General features: G+C 37.4%; 1 protein-coding gene across 1 annotated transcript in view; it reads right to left on the bottom strand.

Annotated features, from left to right (window-relative positions):
- The window catches only part of ADGRL2 (adhesion G protein-coupled receptor L2), a 394,007-nt gene that overhangs the window by 302,722 nt on the left and 73,945 nt on the right, over positions 1 to 17,340 (bottom strand). Inside the window, exon 2 of the mRNA XM_056355276.1 lies at positions 16,029 to 16,203. The gene's annotated coding sequence lies outside the window, so the exon portion shown is untranslated. The remainder of the gene's footprint in view (positions 1 to 16,028; positions 16,204 to 17,340) is intronic.

Genomic DNA, 17,340 nt, shown 5'->3' with positions numbered 1-17,340 from the left:
AGTTCTTCACTAAAAAGAAAAGCAGTGGGGGGAGGCTTTAGCTGGCAGGTGAGTTTGGTGCTTTTTTGGTCTTTTTTAATAATGTTGATGTTGAAGTGCCGGCTGTTTTTGGCAAGTATCTTGTTCTAATTGGACTGAAAGCAGAAATGTTTAGCAGTGCTGACAGGCAAGTACAGGCAGGGTGGTTTCACTTCCAGTAACAGCAGGAGCTACTGCTCACACAGCAACAGCAGGTGCTCCAAGCTGGGTTGGCAGGACACAGGAAGATAACTACAGCATTCTCACAAATGTGTCTCTCTTGCTTTTCCCTCCACCCCACATTTCCCCCCTTTCTTCCACCTTATCTATTCATTCTAACTATTGCTATCCTTACTGAGCAAATGTAGCATCACTACATCTCTCCAGGTCCTGAATCAGCAAAGCCCTTATGTACTTGTTACTGGCTTCAGTGGGAGACAAATACCTGCTGAATATTAAGAGCAAATTCAAAGGTTCTGTTTATTCTGGGTGACAAAATCCAATTAAGAAGAATGAAAATCTGAACATAGAGAGGAAAGTTGAAACCGTTCCCACGCTAATGCAGATGCACAACACTGCAGCAACAACTCTGTGTATGTGCATACTATGCTAGAGCCACATATATTTGGTTCATCAGCTTGGCATCAGAATATCTTATCTGGCACTTTTTACAAGCTTTTTCAAATGATACTGCATTGACACTCCAGAATCAACTGACTTTGACAAATACCTGTTTCTAATTAGTATTAGGCATTTTGAAAACTGTATGTAGTAAAATGATCATTTTATGAACTTCGTGTAGTTTGTGGGATAAAATATCAGGACTAAATTTCATTGATAACAGTTAATTCTGGAACATCTTTCAGCTCCTATGCTAACAAGTCCAGCAAAACCAAGCTACATAGAATGGAAGCCTTCACGAAAAACCTTCCCCTTTGTGCTCTAAATTTTAGTCTTGGGAGGCATTACACATATTGTGCAATTTATGCTAACTAATGTAATGGGGTTTGTAATATAATCTGAGTGTTTTAAGATCCAAAATATCAAAGTCACAGGCCTTTGTTGATACCATCAGAAAAGGAAAAGATGATGAAAACTTCAGAAGTTAGTCACAACACACAAAAAAAAATCCATTGTCCTGAAAAGCACACAATTTAGGAATAAAAATTCAGAGCCATAATTGTTGATTATTTTATGTAAACAGTATGGGTTATGAGAATCATACTTTAAATAATTAATATCTTATAAGATATGAAGCACGATTTCACATCTGTAATTTCAGACAGTGTTTTGTTCTGTTAGCCTATTGATTCAGAAACCCAGTTCAGATTAATTGTTGTCTCAGAAAAAAAAAAAGAAAAAAAGAATCCATGCTCTTTTGAAAATGTCAACTCCCATTAAACCAGCTCTCCAAAATAATGACGTTCATCTGATTTCTCCCTCTTTGATTAGGCTTGTATAATTCTGTATTATCTTGGTAGCTTTGATGCCATACAAGATTAAATTGTCATGTACAGTATATTAAATTTATAGTCTGAATAAGAAAATCACTTATAAGGCACTCAGAATCAGTATCTAGGGACACAGATACTACATTTACATAATTTACACCGCTGACATGCCATTATTTCCTAATTATTTATGGCCAATTATCAATTGCCGGTCAATGCTTGGAATCAGTCACTATAATTATTTCCCTACGGCCTCTTGTTTAGATGCAACAGAGACAATTCTATCAAGCCTCAGCACAGCACCAACACATACATGTATTTCCTCTGCAAAGTGATACTATTTTTTGCTGTCTTACATGTTCTTTGTCTTCAGGATGAGAAAAAAATATTTCAATTACAAACTGAGAGTTTTAAAGCAGCATTTTGTTACTTCTGACATGTATTCAAAATGCTTACAGAGGATTACCCAGAAAAAGGAAAAAAAAAAAAGAAAAGAAAAAAACCCCACCGAACTGATGTAGTAGAAGAGCCCTGTTCAACAATGTGACCTTATTGTCTATCCTCTTCTCTTTTCCATTTTTCTTTCATTTTTTCCTTTTGTATTTTATAAAAATGGATGAAATAATAGCTGATTTCTGCCCTCATATCTAGATTTCACTTCCACTCAAATCAGTCCTAAAGCATGCAAACAAAAATCTGCATTTGAATTCCTAATGATTCCATCTATTGTCTCATTGCTGCTACAACCTGTCAATCACTGCTGAAAAGTGCTAATCACTCCCAGAAATCCTAGTCTCACAGACAAAAGTACCAGTCACCAAAAAAATAATACCAATTGGTCATGGATGGAAGGCAAATCTCACTAGGGATCTAACAGCACAATGGAGTTTATTAAGTCCATTTTGCTGTAGTCTAGCCCTGCTAACAGCACCCAACGGTTTCAGACTTTAATTTCAAAGTCAGCTAAAATCCACCATAGTAACTTATATTCATTAGCTAGGCTTTAACTGAACTGCTGTGAAATCTCTTGGCTGCAAGGGCCTTTAGTAGAAGTGGCAGCTTTCATTTTCAATTTAAGGAAAACAGATCTAGTCAGATGTTAGGTACTTCTTTCTTAATCAGTTTGCTTTTTACAGGCACTTAGTTCTTTACAAAGTTGTTTCTTTAACTAATTGTATACATCTTAGACTAATAATACACATGAAATGATATCTTGCTGTTAATACCCTGTACCTGACCAGTTCCCCCCTCTTACAACATTCAGCTTCAGTAGAAAGAAGTAGTTACAATGAGTATATACCATGCATCATAAAGAACTGTTGCCTCAGGTCACAGAAACTGTATTTCATATTACAAAGGGGGAGGTGGGTAATTCTGTACTCGTGACATCTAAACTGCTGTATCCTAAAGCCCACTTTTTTTAAGCTTCAGTGCATGTTGCGCTGTTTGCATTTAAAACTATAAACACTGTTTTCCTGTTAGATTAACTAAATACTGAAGTATGTTTGATCTTAATAAACTATAATTAACCAATATACAGTAATTACCTTTTAGAAATCCCTATAGTGATTATTACCTCTGGAGTTGACTAGAGGAGGCAAAGAATGTGCAATAATTGATTTCTATTGGTTATATGCATTCTACTTCCTGTTTTTCAGAGAAGCAAAATATTTTAAATGAGTAAAACTTCTTAGATAAGTAAGGTTCATCTGGCTTCGGCAGACACTGCTGCTTTCAGAAACTTCTATCAAAGTTGCTGTTGAAGCTACGTTTACTGATTATTGCAGTGAAAAGGCCATCCCTGAAAAAGTTATAATAATTATATAAAAAAATTTTTTGCAGAGAGGCATGATTTCTATATGCTTTGTGCAATGTGTGTTTGCCTGCTTAGCATGGCTGGATTTCAGTAGGGTTACAGCCTGCAATTCTGAATTTTTTCAACAAAAAATTCAAATTGCTTCAACAGGAACCCACAGCTCCCAGCCTGAGTGCTCCTGTAGCACACTCGGTGCCTGTAGTGCTGGAGATGTACTTGTTTTACGTCTTTATTTTTTTACTTAATGTCATACACTTGAAAAACTTCATTTATTTATTTATTTTTCCTTTTTAAACATATTTTACAGTTTAGGTAACTTTCTTTTTCTTATAGTTAAAATAAATAGAACGCTTCAGCACAGTGACTGAAAAAAATATAGCTCCAAAACACAGGTTCATCAATATACTTCTCACATGACTACAGTGCCCATTCTTTTGGATTTCTGATTTCAGTACAAATAATAATGAAACTCAAATGATTGCACACATGGTGAACTAGGAGGGGAAGCAAACTTGCACTTCAGATATCCTCACTTTGTGATACAGGCCACTCTAGGCACGTTAATTCAGAAGTACATTAATCCACAGTGCCACCTAGCCACCTGTGTATATTTAGTTTAAATGTGACAAGAAGAAAAGCTTTCTAAACTGTAAAAAACGTTAACCCTCTCCCTTTCCCCTCCCCTCCAGTTGCTGGATGTAGATGGAGTAGAATAATAATAAAAAAATAGCCCGACGTGTTTATAGCAACTGTTACTGACCTAAAGGAAACCTGCAAATCTTTGCTACAGCTCTGTGTTACACTGTTATTACTCCAAACAACATAAACTGGGATATTAGCTGTACTGAATTAAAATGAAGCATTCTATAAACACCTGCTTTGTTGTACAAAACTTGTTTCCCTGAAACTTGGAACCCTTTCCCTCCCCTCTCTTTTTCCTTCTTTTCAGCTCTACCCTTAGATGTAAATTAGATTTTATATTATGTTTATGTTGCAAGAACGTTTTAAAGCTTCAGCAAGTATGTAATTTATTTTAGGTCTTATTATTGTAAAAATAATAATGTCAAGCTAGCAGATATTAAAAGACATCCTCAAAATATACATCTAATAGATATTCTCAACCAGTAATATTCCCACAGCAATTTTAATGCATACACTGAGTACACCAAACATCTTTGACAGAATGCTCAAAGCACCATGCAGCTCTAGCTGAAGGTGTGACAGAAAGGAGTTGTTTTTAAAACTTCTTTCTCCTTTGACAGAAACTGCACAATATTCCCTATCGTTTACAATTTGCACAGGAAAGAAGAGAAAGTATGAGAATTGAAATGTCCCCAACAGCTATCCAAAGCAAAGCCCGAGGTTGGTGTCTGTCCCACCCATCGAGAGGCTGAAAGCACTGAACTTCTTCCTTCCTGGCATTTGCACCTGCTTCAGGCAGGACAGAGTTTTGTGAACATTAACTTACATATCACAATTTAGTGTGTGACACAGTGGGTTGAGGGTACACTTGGAAGCCCTCCCAGCCACACAGGGGTTTGGCAGACCAGCATTCCCTTCGCTGGCTCCAGGTGAGCTCCATGGGGTTTGGAGGCTGAACAAGGCAAGTTGAGCCAAGAACTGAGAGGTGCCCCAAAAGCCTGGACAGATCTTTCTGTCCCCTTCATGTAGCAGTCTACATCCAGCCTCTTTGTATATTAGCGTGAATAAGGTGCATGAACATGATTTCAGGGCAAAAGCTTTATTTAAATATAATTCCAGTTAACAGCAGTTTCTTTAGAGTCCTGCTAATACCTAATGTAAGATTTGCAAAAAAATCTGCACTTTCAAGACGATCATTAAGAAAGCTGAACAGCAGAAATCACTCAGGTCCCCATTCCTGTAAAATCTGCCATCAGTCTCTAACCGCTGGAAAAAAAAAAAAAAATCCTGCTGTAGGGTCTCTGCCTGACAGGCTTTCCATGCATCATGACACTTTCCTATACCCCTCAGCTCTGCTTCCCTATTATCCTTACCCATAGATTTATCGCTTCCCAGGTTTATGATACTCCTGTTATGCCAGCATTACCATTTGAAGGAAATGCTACCTCTCTACATACTCACACCTACTTCTTATCTTCCTCTTGCCTTAATTCTTTGAATTGGTCTGCCAGGCTAAGGAAGGGCCAATAGGCCAGTCTACTCTAAATATGTCTCAGAAGATAATTCTAAACACTACCCTGTATGCATTTAGTTAGACATCTGCACAAACATGGCACAGAGAGAAAGCCTAAGGTGGAGGAAAAAAAGAAAAACCAGAAAATAAACCTTTAAGGTATAAGTTTTCCCACTTCCATACAGAGAATTTTTCACCCTTATTCAATTTCCTATGAGTAGAACTGGTGATCCTTCCCTGCTTTTTGTCTCATTTAAAGAAAGCAAGCTGATTAAAAAAAAACAAAAGTGGCACAAAAAAAGCACGCTTATTATAACAAAAAAGAGAGAGAGAGAAAAAAAAAAGAGAGCAAAAGACAAACAAAGAGATGGATTGTTTCTGACACAGAATAAGATAAGCATTTCTTACTTCACAGTTTTCTTGTGAGTAAAATGGCCGGATTCCAGTCCCTTCCCTGATGTCAGACCTAGGCTGGTGCCAAGGTACTGAAGACACTGTTTCTTCCATGGTTTGGGGTTTTTTTTTTTTGTTTTTGTTTGGGTTGGGTCTTGTTGGGGTTTTTTAGTTTGTTTGGTTTTTGTTTGTTTGTTTTTGTTTTTGTTTTTTTTTTAATTCTCTTAATAGCCTATTTTGATGATTCTTTTGTTAACCTCTTCTTTTCTTAGCAAAAGGTACATATGGAAATATATGCTCATGCTCCTCTCCTTCCTTACTTCCTACACATGTACTGCATCTTTTTCCTGTTAAACACTTGATCCTGACAACAATATAAATCTGAACTAATAGGCCAAAATATATACTGAATATATTGACAAAAAGAAAAAAAAAAGAGACTTAACTGGTGAAAACTAAGGGACACATAGTAAGAGGAGTTTTTTAAAAAAAAAAATCATTATTTGAAAATTAAATTTTGGAGGCCCCATCAACTTCACAACAAATTCTGCTGTCTACCACTGGCTTGATCGATATAGGGTATGGACTATTTCAAAGGATTCTGCCTTGTTTTAGTGGAAGTAAAAAAGTTAAGATTCGAGGTTTCCTCTGGATTCTAGTCTTAAGCTTCCCAATGGAATGCCTGTCCTTTCTACATAACTTCAATACAGGTTATTTCATATCAAAGTAAATGGAGTGGGCAGGATGACTGACACCTGATTCAAGACAATGGGGTAAGACCCAGTGCCTGCTAGCCTTGTGCTTTGACAGGCTTTTTCTCCTGGTGACTGTTAGCCATTGTTTGATAACTACAGACTTCCCTTCCCACAGACCTTTCTGAACTCTGCTGTCTTTGAACAACCCACAAAATGCAAAGGAAAGTATTTACCAGCCAGTAATTACAAGCCACCACTCATGTAAAGGTAAACCCTAATGAGGAATGTGCAAAGAACAGCTAGCACTGGCAAAAGAAAAGAAAAAAAAAAAAAAAAAGCAAGCTTGTAAAACGTAAAGCCATACAAAATGCCTTATAGACTTATCCTGCAGTAACTGTATCAATTAACCGTGCTAAAAGCCCTAACTCAGATGGGCACTGCACACAGCATGTCTGCCAGTGTTTTATTATCAAGTCCATTATGATGAGTTCTTGTCCTAGACAAAAGGAGAACAGAAAAAGAATTCAGGCTGACAAATTAGACCTGAAATCAGTTTCATTTACATAACGACTGGAAGTTCATTAATAACAGAGTTTTAATTATTCATGCTCTTGTTTCACTAGATACAGCAGTTTTCCCCCTGCTGTGCTGGATGTCTGGATTAGCTAAAATGAACCATAGCAAACTGATAGACTGCCCAGATTTCGTAAGTTCTTTGCTGCTTTCAAACTACCAAGGAGAGCGCTTGGGGGTGGAGGTGTAGGAGAATGCAGGGGGAGGGGAAGAAACCCTTTCCTTCAGCTAATGTTATAACATGCTAATGAAGGAAATATTTGAATTCTGCTTTGGGTGCAAACTTTGATTTGATGAGAACTCAGCCTCAAAATTCAAGCCATAAGAAAAAGTTCAAGAAACAGATTCCAAATTCTGTATGGATTTACAAACTTATTTAGATCACTTTAGATCAGTAACATCAACAGTGGATATTTGTGTTGGGATAACTAATGTGAGCAGAGAGCATTTTTAGAGATAACCACATTTCAGTCTCTCAGAAGTGTTTAACATCTATGCTAAAATCATGGTGATTTCATAATTTCCGTTTCCTCCCATTTCTTCCATGGGTTTTTGCTTTCTATGGGTTTTCTTTGGGGTTAGCTTAATTTTTAATTATGAAGTGGAATAAAGACAGTCAGAAGTTCATATATTTTCTATAGAAAAAATGAGATTGCTAGTATCTTTGTAAAAAAATCATTAAAATGCAACAATGAATGGGCAACCTTATCTTAGAAGGATAAGATTTTTCCATCACAGCATCTAACAAGGAACTCCCATTGACTTCAACTTATCCTGCAGTGAAAGAATAGGACCCGTGGATTTTACATGACTATTTGCTATTCAGTGAAACCTGAGGGCTCTACTCTCCCGCTGCAGGATGCATGTAATACCCATTGAAATCAATGGGAATTACTCTTACGTCCTGCAGCACAACCAGGCCTCACAGCAACATGTCGTGAACTATGAACACTGGCAGGTGGACAAAGTGAAGGATATATGTGAAGAACAACACTTGCTAAAATCTGTAAGTTATACTTTGTTTATTTCCTTTTTCTCATAACACTTAACTAAGGCATGAGACCATGGGTCTTTTCTTCTAAAACCTGAAAACAAAACAATGAATGGAGTAAGAACATTTTGTGCAGAAATGAGAGCAAACAAGTGATCTCTTAACCTTTTACTGTTCAGCATTTGCTTTTTACTAGAAACATCAGTAGCTTTTTTGGTGCACTTTCTCTCCATTCTTAAAAAATTAATAACATAGTTAGAAAAAAAAAAATTATGGAAAAAGCCATAAGACGACAGAAAGGCAGAGATTCGATAGACATCTGGATCATGTTTGGTCTGGTACTTTTTTAGGAGTCTTTTGTATTATGTTGCTGTGGGGGACAAAGAGGAGAGGTTTCCCCAGTGTTTATATTTGTATTCAGGTACAAGTATTCAGCCATCTAATTTTTGTCAGTATGTTGCATCTTTCAATTCTGTGTGCATATCTTGTATACCATGCCCATAATAAATGTCACTGAACGTGCACTGGTTTTTTATTATTTATTTTTAAATGGAAACCAATTCTAAACTAAAAGGAAGGAAAAATACGAGGCTGAAAGTTAGTAGATTTAGACTACATTCTAGCTGTATCACTGTCCCTTATCAAATAACCTACCTATTGACACTGGGCAGAACCATAAATCCCTCAACCATGCTGATGGCTAAGGAATATATTCATATATAATTATTCATAGGAATTGTTCTGCAGGGATGGACAAAAATTCTGGGAGTCACTGTTCCCTGCTGTGAATAAGAGGTGCATAACTGACCCTGTATTTTCTGGCCCTCTGTTTGGTCTTATGGTGATAGTCTTTCCCTGACTGATTGGTTTAGTCCATGAATACGTTCCTTCATTGGGTTATAGTGACAAACACAACAAAAATATGAAATGAAAAGAGCTGCTAGATTCCTATTTGAGAAGATTTGGTTGATGTGGATAATTTCCTATTGGTCTGAGAGTGACAACACAAACATAATAAAGGCATGAGGGGTGTATGGATGCATTAACCGTGTAATGTGTTTTCGATTGGACTTTGTGAGAATAATGTGAGTTTCTTACAGCCTGCTCCAAATTTAGGTTGCTCATAAAGTAACTAGTGCTAAGCTGACAGACTTGATAAGGTCTAGTGGAAAAAGAGGTCTGCTTACCACAGAGGTCAAAAGCGACCAAGGTTATTCCTACCTAGTCTATGAATACATTCCATTTTTATTCTCATCAAGTTCCCAGACATATGATGTCTTTCACATTCCTATGGGAGATCCCATGTTTCTAACCGTTCTTCTAATCTTTTAGGAAGCATACCAAGCAGTTCCCATTGCACAGATGGCACGCAGTGCCTGACTGAACTAGCAGACTTGGTGCTGTCTCAATGCCTTTTACTGGCAAGAACTGATTGAGTAGCCTTGATTGATACTCTTAGTACTAGCTGGACAATCTGCCTTGCTATGTTTAATCCACAGACCATGTGGCTGTTGGGAGACAGTTTTTTTTAACAGTTTTTTAACAATTTACAAGGGCAGCTTTTTTGAGAAATTATCTTTCCTGATTTTAACATGCTGCTGTCTCTACATATTCTTCGTCTATCACTGGATTTTCTAAAAAAAACCATCCCTTGTATCTCAGTGTGGTTTATTTTCAGTTGTTTTGAAGTTTTAGAATATAACTCAGCAGTTCAAAATCCTGGAAAATAACTTGGTGAAAAAGTGTCACAAATGCAGTCATGAAAAAATATAGACACACATATCACCTCCTTGTCGTTGACAGATCATGTTGCTGAAAAACGTAACAAGAGGTAGAAGCTTTAAACAACACATTAGAGCAAATTAAAGAGACTGAAGGACTCCCAGATTGCTGTTCTGGCCCACATTTTCAAATTTCTAAATTAAAACCTAGCCAAGATGTGACTGTCTGAGGCCTTAAGCTTATAAATAGAGCCCTTAACTTTTACATAGGAAATTAAAGATGAAAATTACCTATCTTGATCACTTCTTTTTGAAAAGAGTGACCTACAACACATGTTTTTGAACTTGTCAGACCTACTAGTTTCCTTTAAATCAAGTCAGGAACTCAGTTCCATTTGGCCCACTGTACAGTATGTAATGCAGTGAACATACATTTTTCCACAGAGTTAACAGGAAAATTATGTACTGCCTTTTTTTTAAGGAGAATACTTGGGTGGAAGGGGAGAGACAAAAGAAAGTTGTTTTTCAGATCTAATGTTTGTTATCTCTGTTTTCCACATTTACAGTCCTCATGGTCTTACCTGCTCTTACCAGGTAATTTCCAGTTATTCACTAGTTTCCCTTTAGCCTCAATAAGGAAATCTTCAAGTAAGGTTAGTGCAGAAGATTAAGACTGCATTAAGATTAAGTCTGAAATGTTCTGCTACCAATTAGCCCTCTAGTATTTCTGTAAGCCTTGAATTTTTGATGCGATCAATGACACCAAGTGGAGCCATCTTCTGTGGAGTGGTTATTAAAGATATAAAAATCAATACAAAGATGATACTTGGAAATCTATATCACAAGATAATGAATCACCATGAGAGCCAGCTAAGGAGGAATGTCAGCAAACCAAACAGAAGGTTTGTGCATAACAAATTATTTGATGCCAGTACAGTTTAAGCTAAATTTTGCATGAGACAGAAGTCTTCAGGCAACACTTACAATACATTTGCATGGCAAGGTTTTAATGAGATGAAGACACAAGACCATCCATGCACAGGGCTTTTTGTACATTAAAGAGAGACAGGAGGAGTGAGAGATGATTGAGACATATGGGATTAAGACAATAATGCTATAATTTGTCTTTAATGACAAAACAGCATCAAAAACTTTCTCTGTCAGTAATCCTCATTCAGTTTCTTTTAAATGAAACATTATTTGCCTGTACCTTAAGTGCTGATTGTTATTGGAGCTGTGTATTGGAGCTTCACAGGATACTCCAAATTTAATTTGAACTAGGGATTGATTTAGTTGGCTTAAAAGCCAGGTTTTCCCTTCCAAAATTGAACTAGTGCATGACTTTGCAAGTTCATTTGGGTTTACAGCTTGACAAAATTGTATGAGACTTTACAGCATTTATAGTACGTTTTGCCCTGTTGATCTCTTGTTCACTCAAATGTACAGACAATACAGACAGAACTATTAAACACTGTTGCTGCCCGCTGCCCCCCGCCCCCGCCCCCCCCCCCCCCCCCCCCCTTTTTCCCTGGGAAATACAAACTTCACTAAAAGCTACTGATTCAAAAGACTCACACAGTTCAAATCCATATTGTATGAAAAACATCGTCACTTTGAACTTCTAATATATCAATTAGAAGGCTCTTAGAGCATTTTACTATCATTAGTTATGCTATAACTTTTTTGAAAGATGAGAACAGCATGTTCTCATTTTGCAGATCACTCATTTTACTGAGGGATGTAAAAAACCAAACCAACCAACATTATTACATGACAAGGTCTTAAGCAATTTGAATTCTCTTCAGCTGTGGGGCATTTACCTGCTCATTGTCTATGTTGTATATTTAAACTGTGAGATCTTTGGAGTACAACTAGATGACTATGACTGAGTCTCAACCAGGGCCTCTGAACACTAATGTAATTCAAATGAATTATATTAATAAAAATCAGGTAACAGTATCCCAGAGGAAGTCTAGAAGATCCAGAATGACAACAGGTCCTATAATACATTTTATTCTGCTGTAGTTACAAAGCCAATCTTACCCTAACATTCACACAGCTTTACTTCAACTTTTTTTTTAACATTTTTTGGGTTTTTTTGTATAAACTGAACATACTTCTTTTTAGTATCCACATTCCCCTTCAACAGCTATTTACTCTTATTCAGTAGTATTAGGGACTTTGAATGCATCTATTGTGGTACAACAACATGTTTCCTTGTTTTTCCTAGGCCCTCATAGCTTTCACATTTGCAGTTGGTAAGTAGAAACGTTCACAGATAATCATGTTCACAATCACAGCTTATTGTGCTTTTAACAGGACACTAAATGCAAACCAGTTATTCTTTGTTAATCAGTAACTGTTGGTTGACAGCCACTAGATGTTTTTATTAAAAATTTTTAGTGTGCAGTTTCTCACCTGTGCCAAACCCCCTCTCCAGATCGAGACTAAAAAGCAACAGCAGGTCAGATCCTCAACATGGTAGATGCATACCTACAAAGGCTGCATCATTTGAGGACTGGCCCTTTGTCCTGTAAGCAAGAATAACATGGAAACTTTACAGCAACTCTACCGCTGTTTGCTAGAGGTTGGCTGGCAAGTTAGTGAATCAACTACCTCATTGCATAGCAAAGCTACTTCAAAACTAAATAAAGAAATAAAGAAAAGCTGTGACATATTTTGTGCAGTTTTTACCAGTCATTGCAGTTTTGACTTAATTTGTTTCACTCCCTCTTTGCATCTTGAGTCTTTGAAGGCAAATGAACCATTTGGTGTCATAAAACAAGGAGAACTAGTACAGCCTTCAGTAATAACAAAAAATAAAGGAAAAAGCAGATCTTTTGCAGGCAACATTTCACATGGCTCAAAACGTCTTTGCCGCAGTTGCGATTGTTCTGACAACTCTTTATTGTTCCTTTTAAGTGCAAATGCCTGGGTAGCATCACTATAAATGAAACAGTAGTGTTCACAGATTGCATTCAACGGCTGTTAGAGCTTCCTCTCCTTCATCTGCACAATTTGCATCTATTATAGGCTCAGGAATATAGCTTTTGCTGCTTCTCAGTGACCTCAGAAGGGCACAAGATCCCCTCCTAAAGAACTGCAGTGAGGCTGATCGTTAAAGCCCTTCCTAGTGGCAGTCCCGCTACGCTGCTTTACTGAAGGATGGGAGGAGGGGAAGAAGCTGGTACTGTGAACGCTTTAAAGGCCATCACTATGATGTGCGATGCAAGTTCTCTGAATGATCCCATCTTGTGATATTCACCACAAAATTTAGAGTGTTTAATTTGAATTGCTAAGAAAGATGCAAAGCCCTTGTCTGAGACTGCAGCACAGGCACTCAGCCTCCTGAGCATGGCTCTGAGGGGTTTTGCACAGTGATTTGTGCAGTACTCTGCCTCTGGGGTGCAAGGCAGAGGTGGGTGAATACGTTTTGCACCTGTGAAATTCACATTTCTTTCACAACACCTCAGGGAAAAAGAGTGTATGGAGAACAGACCGCATCATCTCTCTTAATACCCTATTATCAGTTATGTGCTGAGAATATTTTAACAAGGGGTTTCTTCAAAAATTAACCGCTATGACCTGAGCTAAACCCCTGGCTGGTAGCAGAGAAGTGTTTTCATGCAGAGCAAGATAAGATGCAGGAGATGCTCTGTTTGCTTTCTGATTGCTCAAATCAAGAGAGGAGAAAACCGCTCTTAACAAATCAAATATATGAAGTGCAGAAGCTGCCTATTATTTATTTCTGAGAAAATAATATTTTGCGGATTTGACTGCTCTCCTTGGATAGATAATTTTTTCTAGATGAGATCCAGAACCTTTGTTCCTTTTGTGGAAATGTTTGCAGTAACTGACAGGTATTGTCCAGAATGGCACATTCAGAAAAACAAAAATATTGAAACTGAGTTGTTAGGGAAGAAACTTACAGTATTTGTGTTTAGTACTTAGAGAAGGCCTGATTTAGGAAGGGAGACCTTTAGGTACAGTACCAATTATAACCAAGCTAGAGGTGAATGCATATTAAATGTGGTTTTATTATCCTGTACAATTATTATTACATAAGTCCAACATTTCAATACAGTCATGCTGCAGCATGGGATGCCATTGATGTTCAGGTAGTATTATATATAATCATTGTCCTTTCTGTCATTAGACTCCACTATTGTAATATTCACATGAGGTGAAAGCAAAAAGACTACTGCTATTATTATTTTTCTTTGTTGTGTCTCTCAAAAATCAGAAGATAAGCCAAAGCCAGGAGAAGGAAATTCATTGTACTAGGCCACCCTGCTGATCAACTAAAACAATAAGTTATCATACGCTTTATCTCAGTGACAATGCAATGGGATTATATTATTTTATCTTGTTTTACTAGCAAGGCATAATTGTATACAGCCTCTCCATGGAGCACACAAAGTACTGAGACTGGGAATTTGAAAAAAAGAGCTAGGTGTATGGAAAGACTTTTTCTTACACTCTGATCAATAGAATGAAAATCTGAAGAATCACTGACACTACATCTTTCATATTCTCATTCTTTTTCTAAATAGAGAACATATTTCACTTAGAGAAGTGAACTATTATAAATGCTGTTGAAGCCTGCATTACCTATCCTTTGGATCCCAGCCATCTGCTTAAAATCTCTCTCTTTGTTATACTTTTTTTTAAAAAAGAAAAGAATTAGGTAAAATTTATTCAACGACCACAAGAATTTATAAGCACATACTCCATTTGCATATCTAGCTTTCATGCAATACAAACACATTTTCCTGAAAATAAATACTTGTTTCAAATAATATTTTGTTCCATAGTTAAAGATGTTGGTTATGTGACAAAAGCTCAACAATATATTGGAAAGGAGTAACCTCACTGATTATTTATCTTCCTTTTTTAAAGTGACACTTGTCTACTACTGCCTTAAACACCTTGCAGCATGGCTTCAGAGTCTCACTACAGATATTCCATCAAATGTGTTGCTGTTATTCTCCTATAAATTTGAACCACAGACATAGAAGTGCAAATCACAATACCTCAACCTTCTAAACTAGGCAGTGGCTATGCAGAATATAGATTTTCAACCACTCCAAACATTCTAACAATTCATTTTCAGCTACACCATTTATCTAACTAGCACAAAATTAATTTCTATAAGATACTTTGATTCTCCAAATAAAAGTATATAAAGACAGGTTTTCTTCTATTAGGAGAGCACAAAAAATGAGCTTACAGCATGACGTTATTAGTATTCAAAAGAAAGTGAGTACTACTGTAGCTTACATGAAGCTATTACACTTCAGAAAGTCTGCAAGGTCTACACTTAACACTAAACTCACTTGCTGCCCAGTTGTCCCTGCCCAATGAACTAGAGATTGTCCATTATTACTAGAAAAGAGGACCTGTGTATAAATATCACAGAAGATGTAAAACAAGTATATGTTTATGTATATAGATGAATTTCATGTTCATGTTCCTCTGCATTTCCTACTAGAACTGTATTTGAAATCAGGTAACTAAATTAGACCACTGGTAGAACTCCAGGAGAGATTAGCTCAATCAGACAGAAAAACCCCAATAGCTACATTGATATTCGGTTGCACCCTTCCAGACAGAGAGATGAATACAGAATAAACAGATGCAAGCAGGAAGATAACCACTTGGCAAAACCTGGACACAAGAGCACAGTAGCCAGCTAAGTACAATCATCCAAGTAGGAGGGGGAGCACAGAAAATGGTTCATTAGGAGCCCCTGCAAGGCTTTTCAGCCTCATGTGTCACCCTTTTCAGCCCCTTGACACCAAACACCAAATGCTACTGGCCTTTCTCTCAAAAGAAGCATTTCCCCCCCCCCCCCCAATTGTCACTGTGGCTGCACAAGCATTGCCAGAAGTCACCCCCTCACTTGCCTCATGCTTCCAACCACCTGGTGCTGGCAAACATCCCTTTGGCTGGCAAGGCAGTGGGACTTTATTTTTCCTTGTGGCTCTTTTGTAAAGGGTACAATGTGGATCGTTGTCTGCTTATGTATAATTAAGTGCTTAAGTGGCATCATGTCATGCTGCAATGTTGGGATCTGAGCCCGGGTCCTGAGGTAGTTTGCAGGCTCAGAGGGTTGACAGGCAGCATTGCATTGAATAACAGTGGTAAAAATTGCCAAAGATAAGAGTTAATTCATTTAGATGAAAAATGCACATGTGAAATTTAGAGGGACCTACCTTCATCTCAACTTGATGAGAAATGCTTGTAGGAAATCATAAAAGGAAACAGTGATGAAGAAGCCAAATTAAGTCTGCTGCAGTATGCCCTCCAGTCCCTTATGGGTCTCTTACCCAAGATTAGGTCTCATTGTGCCCAGCTTCATCTGAAGTGATAACCCTGGAGTGCTGTCACCTGCAGGAAGCACAAAACCGAAAAAGCACAAAATATTAGTGGATTTAAAATACAAACATTACAACCATTAAAAAAAAGGCAAAACATGGTAAATTCAATTCACAACCTTGGCCAGAAATGAATCTGTATTTATTTAGCAAAAGGAAGAATGTGGGAGGCTTTTCTTTCTTGGTTAGTGAACCTTGAGGAGTGCGAGAATAGCGTTGCAGACAGAGAGAGAGGGAGGGAGGAAGAAAAAGGTGGCTGAATGATTTCAGGAGCTCAGTTTTGTGGCTGAGAGCAGGTAAGAGACTGCTAAATCCCACGTAGCACTAGGAGAAGATTAATAAAAAAAAACCCCAAACCAACACAACAACAAATAGAAAAAACCCACAAAACCCAAACTAAAACAATCAAATCTTAATCTTCAACAGCTAGTTATCTGAAGAGAGCATTGTTGCCACCTGCCTGTATTGATCATGAAAATTAACGTTATTCAGTGGAAGGCTGCCTTCCTAATGATCTTAGCCTGTGCAGGTTCAAAACTCCCTCATCACTTGTCATGAAACAAAACACAGTGAAACTACTCTCATTACCATCTGTGAAATCCTGGTCAAGCCCTACTTTCAGCTATCCTCATTCAAATCTGGAGATGTTCTTTTGAAATCAACACAGAGAACCTTAGATTCCCAGCCAATGCAATCAAGCAAATTTTCACTGGATTCCGTGAAGTTACTTCAGGATTTGGCTTTGTGGTTAAGCTAATTGTTCCACAGGGTTAAGTGAGAACACAGTATTCCCGTTCCTACATAATCCTTCCATGCATCTCCCTCTCTTACATTCTCCTCTACTTGCTTCTAGTATTTGATAACAGTGCCAGACTTATTCTTTGCCAAATGAAGCAGACAAGTGTTTCATTACTCACTTTTATTATTTTTTTTAAACATGTTTATCTTATCTGTAGTTCTGTCTTAAATAATAAGTGATTTGCATGTGTCTGGGAGCCAAGAAGTGTGCTCTATTCTTTCATACATTTCTGATCTGATAAAAAAATATTTTATTGGAAGAAATAATTACGTAAGGGTTATGGGGGAGGGGAGCGTGAAACTGGAGTTATTAATAGTGGAGCACTTAAGGAATTCTCCAGCCTAAATTGGT

This window comes from Falco biarmicus, chromosome 11, assembly GCF_023638135.1.
Source record: "Falco biarmicus isolate bFalBia1 chromosome 11, bFalBia1.pri, whole genome shotgun sequence".
Lineage (NCBI taxonomy): Eukaryota > Metazoa > Chordata > Aves > Falconiformes > Falconidae > Falco > Falco biarmicus.
The sequence above is the reverse complement of the archived record's forward strand: the minus strand, read 5'-3'. Positions and strand labels throughout refer to the sequence as shown.